The sequence below is a fragment of the Galeopterus variegatus genome, unplaced genomic scaffold, assembly GCF_000696425.1.
Source record: "Galeopterus variegatus unplaced genomic scaffold, G_variegatus-3.0.2 Scaffold4489, whole genome shotgun sequence".
Taxonomy (NCBI): domain Eukaryota; kingdom Metazoa; phylum Chordata; class Mammalia; order Dermoptera; family Cynocephalidae; genus Galeopterus; species Galeopterus variegatus.
In genome coordinates, this window is record NW_007730600.1 from 61258 (window position 1) to 67257 (window position 6000).

Genomic DNA, 6000 nt, shown 5'->3' on the forward strand with positions numbered 1-6000 from the left:
TGTGAGACCCCTAGGTCACTGTCACCACCACCAGATGTGTTCCTTGAACTTAGGACTTCCCAGCCTCAGAAACTGTAAGCAATAAATTTTTTCTTTATAAATTACCCAGTTCCAAGTATTTTGTTATAAGCAACAGAAACAGACTAATACAGTAGTCATCATGGCCGACACCCAGTGGAAAGTTATATGCGGGTTTTGGAATGCAAGGGTGGGGGATGTCATCATCTCTCACCCCCCTTGTTCAAGGGTCAATTGTAAATATTTGTTAAAGAAATGAATGAAATTCTCTTTGAGGCGTCATAGAAGAGCTGATTTTCATCTTGTTTATATTTTTCTATATTATCTGGATTTTTCACAAAGATTTTTACATTTACTTTTTTCTTTTTTATATAAAAAATTTTTAAAAGCATTCTTTTTAATATTCAAATAGCATATGTATATCCTTACCACTGTTAACTTTTAGTGCCTATCCTTGCAAATCTTTTCTATACTTCATATGTATGTGTGTGCGTGTATAAATATATGTATATATATATACACACAAGTATATACACTCATATATATGTATATTTGACTTATGTGTGATTTTTTTAAAACGTTTTTTAAAAAATTATAGATTCACAGGAGTGAATGAATTCAAAAAGAGAAGTCATGTGTATCCTTTACCTAGTTTTTTCCAGTGATTACATTTTACATACTATAGTACAAAATCAAAACCAGGAAATTGACATTGGTATAATGTGTATGCATATGGTTCTTTGTTATTTTATCATGTGTAGATTCATGTGACCTCCACTACAATCAGCATCCACCCACATTCCTCCCATCATTCCTAATCCCTGGCCATCAACCTGTTTTCCACCTCTATAATTTTGTCATTTCCAGAATGTTAAATAAATGAAATCATACAGTATCAACCTTCTGAGATTGGCCTTTTAACTTGGCATAAGACCCTTGAGATCCATTCAAGCTATTATGTGTATCATAATAGCTGAGTGGGATTATGGCTGAGTGGGATTCCTTGGTATGGATTTACCATAATTTGTCTAACCATTCATCTATTGGACATTTTGGTTGTTTCCAGTTTTCAGCTTTTAGAAATAAAGTAGGGGTCTGGACAGTTAGTTCAGTTGGTTAGAGAATGGTGCTGATAACACCAAGGTCCAGAGTTTGATCCCTGTATGGGCCATCCACCAAAAAAAAAAGAAAGAAAGGGAGAAAGAAAGTAGATCATTTGTTTGTGATGTAATTGTTGATATCTTAAGGATTAACTTTGTCACTTATTCTTTTGTTTTCTGTTTATTCTTTCTGTTTTTGGTTGTCCTATATTTTTCCTGTCTTTCTGTTGGTTACTTGCAGTGTAATTTTAGAATGCCATTTTAATTTGTCTGTAGTGTTTTTGAGGGTATCTCTTTGTATAAATTTTTTTAGTGTATTTCTTTACATAAATTATTATAGTGGTTGTTTTAGGCATTACATTATATATACATAACTTATCAGTCTATTGGTGATGACATTGTACTAGTTCAAGTGAAGTGTGAAAACTGTACCTCCATTTAAGTCCCTTTACTCTCCCCAGTTTATAATTGTCTTAAATATTTCCTCTACGTGCATTGAGAACTACATCAAACAATGTTATAATGTTTGCTTCTAACAACAAAAGTTCTTAGTCTTTCTTCATTTGAGAATATCTTGATTTCCCCTTTATTGCTGAAGGATATTTTCACTGGATATAGAATTCTAGGCTCACAGTTCTTTTCTTTTGGCACTTGAAAAAGGTGCTACTCCCTTTTAGATGAGAAATTCGTTGTCATTTAAATTGCTTTTCCCCCATTCATAAGCTATTGTCTCTCTTTTGCTGCTTTCAAGACTTCTTTTGTCTTAAGTTTTTGGAAGTTTGACTATAGTGTGTCTTGGTGGGGATTTATTTGAGCTTATACTGTGTGGAATTCACTTAGCTTCTTTAACCTGTAGGTTTATGTCCTTTGCCACATTTGGGAAATTTTCAGACCTTATTTCTTTAAATACTGTTTGAGGTCTACCCTCTTTCTCCTCTCTTTCTGGGGCTCTGAAGGCACAAATGTTAGATATTTTGCTATAGCCTACAGGTGGCTGAACCTCCATTCATTTTTTTATTTTTCAGTCTATTTTCTCTATTTTTTCAGATTAGATAACTTCTATTGTTCTATATTCAGGCTCACTGATTCTTTCTTCGGTCACCTTCATTCTTCCACCAATTCTTTTAAAATTCTATCCATTGATTTTTTTAAATTTTGGATATTGTATTTTTTAGTTCTAAAATCTCCATTTGTTTTTTTCTTTATGTCTTCTATTTCTTTGCTGAGATTTTTTTAAAAAATTTTCAAGTATGTTCATAATTGCTCACTGAAGCATTTCCCCATGTGGCTGCTTTAAGAACCTTGTCTGATAATTCCAACAACTGTCTTATCTCCATATTGGCATTTGTTGATTGTCTTCTCTTTGTTTGGGTGGCTGGCCTGCACGGGAATCTGAACCCTTGACCTTGGTGTTATCTGCATCACACTCTCCCAAGTCAGCTACTGGCCAGCCCAGTTGATTGTCTTTTTTTTGTTCAAGTTGATATTTTCCAGATGGTTGGTAAGATGAGTACTTTACTATTGTATGCTGAACATTCTTGATATTATGTTATGAGTTTCTGGGTGTTATTTAAATCTTCTTTAGCAGGCCTTCACTGATACTGCATTGGTGGGGGAAGGGAGATGCCACCTTCTAACTGCCTGGTGGAGGTGGATGTCCGGTTTCCCCACTGGGCCTCCTTAGACAGCCTGTGTTTGGGGGGATACTTCATGACTGTTGGACAGGGGTGAGAGTTCAGTCTCTCCACTAGGCCTCCACTGATACCACCTTGGTTAGGAGGGTGAGAGCTGCCTTATTACTGCCCCTCACATGACTTCTTCTGACACTGGAGGGTGTCGGAGGGACTCATTACCACTGGATGATGGTGAAAGTTCTGACTTCCCATTCAGCCTTTTCTGACATCATCTTGATGAGGGCATTGGAGCCCCCCATAGCCTGGCAAGGGCAAAAGTCTAGGCTTCCCACTTAGCTACCACTGACAGGGGAGAGAGTGGTACTGTTACCACACTGAAGTCCAGCGGCCTGCCCCAAACAAAAACAAGCCCGCAAATCAAATGTTAGTGGAACAGGAAGTGAGCTTTTATTCAGGAATACTGGTGACCTGAGGAGAGATGTTAAGCTAAACCATCTCTCTGGTAAACCTGAAGGAGAATGGCCAGACTAAAACCATCTCAAACATTCAGATTTACCGATGGGTTTTTAAAGAGTGAGTTGAGGGAATGGAATGTGGGAAATGAAAAGCAGGAGGGAGGGGGTCATGAGCTGTGGGGGCTCTGTGCAAGGAATCACGTGCAAGGTCTCACCAAGACTCTGTCTGGTGTCTGGTCCTATCCTTGATGTGTTACCTTAGGGTCCTGCTGGAGGAGTGGAATCAGCATAGCTCTACTGATGTCTTCCTTGGTTTCTCAGGTTTTGAATAGTGCACGTCTCCATTGCAAGTCTGAAGCTCCAGGCTGATTGGAAAACAACTTTACACTTTGTAAATAATGTCATCTTGCCCCTTAGCAAAGGCTCAAAATGTCAAATAACCACAGGAGAAGAGGGAACTCAGTGATATGCATGCTAAGAAAAAAAAACTGTGTCTTTTAAAATCTTCTAGAGCCCATGCAGTTTTAGGTCCCAGCATGGCTTCAATTCTGCTCACTCCATCAGGACCACTGCTTTTTCTGTGATATTTGGTTGAAGTATGGCCATGTATCAGGGCTCTCCAAGAACACCCCCAGGTTCAGTGATTTGCCAGGAGCACACAAAGGATTCAGCATAGAGTTGTATTCACAGATAAGATTTATCATAACAAAAGGTTACAAACAAAATCGGCAAAGGGAAAAGCTTCAGGGAGTGAAGTCTGGAAGAAATTAGGCATAGGATTCTAAGAGTTCTCTCCCAGTGAAACACACAGGATGCACTTAATTTCTCCAGCAGTAAACTGAAAGAACTGGTATGAAACGTGTCTACCAGGGAAGCTCATTAGAGACTCAGTGTCTAAGGTTTTTGGGAAGTGTATTAGTCCGTTTTGTGTTGCTATAACAAGATACCTGAGACTGGGTAATTTATATAGAAAAGAGGTTCTGGCTCATGATTCTGGGACAGCTGCATCTGGTGCTGGCCTCAGGCTGCTTCTACTCATGGCGGCAGACAGCCGATGGGTACAAGCAGATCACATGGCGACAGGAAGCAAGAGAGAGAGAGGAGGTGCCAGAAGTCCTTTAAACAATCAGCTCTCGTGAGAACTAATAGAGCAAGAACTCACTCATTAATCTCCCCACCTAGAGCATTAATCCATTCATGAGGGATCCGCCACCATGACTCAAATAGCTTCAGCACAGCCACATTGGGGATCAGATTTCCACATCAGTTTTGGCAGGGACAACACATCCAAACTCTATCAGGGGGTTGGTCATATAAGTACCCACTGCCTGGCATGGACCAGAATTTCATACTCCCAGAAGGAAAGTACGTACACAGCATAAACCACATTGTTTGCAAACAGTTTAGATACAGTGAGGCACTCTTATTTCAGGACAGTTTCATATCCATGTAGGAACTGTAGGAAGTTCCCAGATACAAACCAAGGATGAATCTTGAAGGCAGGACTTTCTAAGGATAGCAGGCTCAGGCCTCCTATGTTAACTTTTCTGCACAGGTGGTTACTAACTAGTTTTCTGCCTTCTAGGCTGTCTTTTTCTGGTCTTTTATTTAGAAAGAGCAGGAGTTAAGGGGGAGGGCTTTTTTTTGTCTGAGACCACTGGCATTTCCAGGTTGCCTGTATCTCTGGCACCCAGTTTGGGACATATGAAGCAACACAAAAGCCCAGGGAACTTGTTGCCATGTCTTTTGAGGTGACTAGACAGTATGCCCTATCTCTGCCTTTCAGAGTCTCCTTGTATTTGTTTTCTATATATTGTCCTGGGATTTTAGCTGTACTTAGCAGAAGGTGTTGAGAGAAGTGCAACTACTCCATCTTGTCCCAGAATGGAAAGTCTCCATATTACTTTTATAATTAGGAAATAATGCAATTTTTAATTCTCATTCTGGAAACAAAATGTATGTATATAACACAGCAGGCTTTATTTAAATATAGGGTCCAGAGCTGGACAGTTAGCTCACTTGGGAGAACATGGTGCTGGCAATACCAAGGTCAAGGGTTCAGATCCCTGTACCATCCAGTAGCAAAAAGAAAAAAGATATATATATATATATCTTTTTTTTGCTACTGGATGGTACAGGGATCTGAACCCTTGACCTTGGTATTGCCAGCACCATGTTCTCCCAAGTGAGCTAACTGTCCAGCTCTGGACCCTATATTTAAATAAAGCCTGCTGTGTTATATACATACATTTTGTTTCCAGAATGAGAATTAAAAATTGCATTATTTCCTAATTATAAAAGTAATATGGAGACTTTCCATTCTGGGACAAGATGGAGTAGTTGCACTTCTCTCAACACCTTCTGCTAAGTACAGCTAAAATCCCAGGACAATATATAGAAAACAAATACAAGGAGACTCTGAAAGGCAGAGATAGGGCATACTGTCTAGTCACCTCAAAAGACATGGCAACAAGTTCCCTGGGCTTTTGTGTTGCTTCATATGTCCCAAACTGGGTGATATATATATATATATATATTTCAAAAATTACCAACAGGTGGAAAAAAACATTATCATGATTTGATTTCAGGTATTCTAATAGGAAAGTACATTTTCCCCCAATCATAAAAATATGTACTCATTATAAAAAATTGATTCACTTTTATTTGACCCAGGTTAACATGTTAGTTTTTCTTATTTAGTAAGTGGAAATAAATTTTTTTTTTCCTTTTTTTTTTTTGTCTTTTTTCGTGTCCGGCAACGGATCGCAACCCTCAGTGTTGCGCCCGTACCGG